The sequence below is a fragment of the Penaeus monodon genome, chromosome 33 (assembly GCF_015228065.2).
Source record: "Penaeus monodon isolate SGIC_2016 chromosome 33, NSTDA_Pmon_1, whole genome shotgun sequence".
Classification (NCBI taxonomy): Eukaryota; Metazoa; Arthropoda; class Malacostraca; order Decapoda; family Penaeidae; genus Penaeus; species Penaeus monodon.
In genome coordinates, this window is record NC_051418.1 from 26,803,755 (window position 1) to 26,803,999 (window position 245).

A 245-nucleotide genomic window follows, 5' to 3' on the forward strand; every position below is an offset into this window, starting at 1 on the left:
CAACAAAATTAAAAAATGTAGGGTAATGTATTTGAATAAATTTTGTATTTATAACTAAATTTAGTCTTTTTGGGTTATAAAAGGTTTTTATTTCTTTTCAACATAAATCAGAAACCCAAAGATAATGGGCTATGCAGTTATGATAATACTAATGAAATCCAACAGTACAAAGGGAAAATTCGTTTCCCACTTATGTAAGTGTGTAGTGTAAAGCAAAACACAATAATTATAAAAAAATGGTGTTT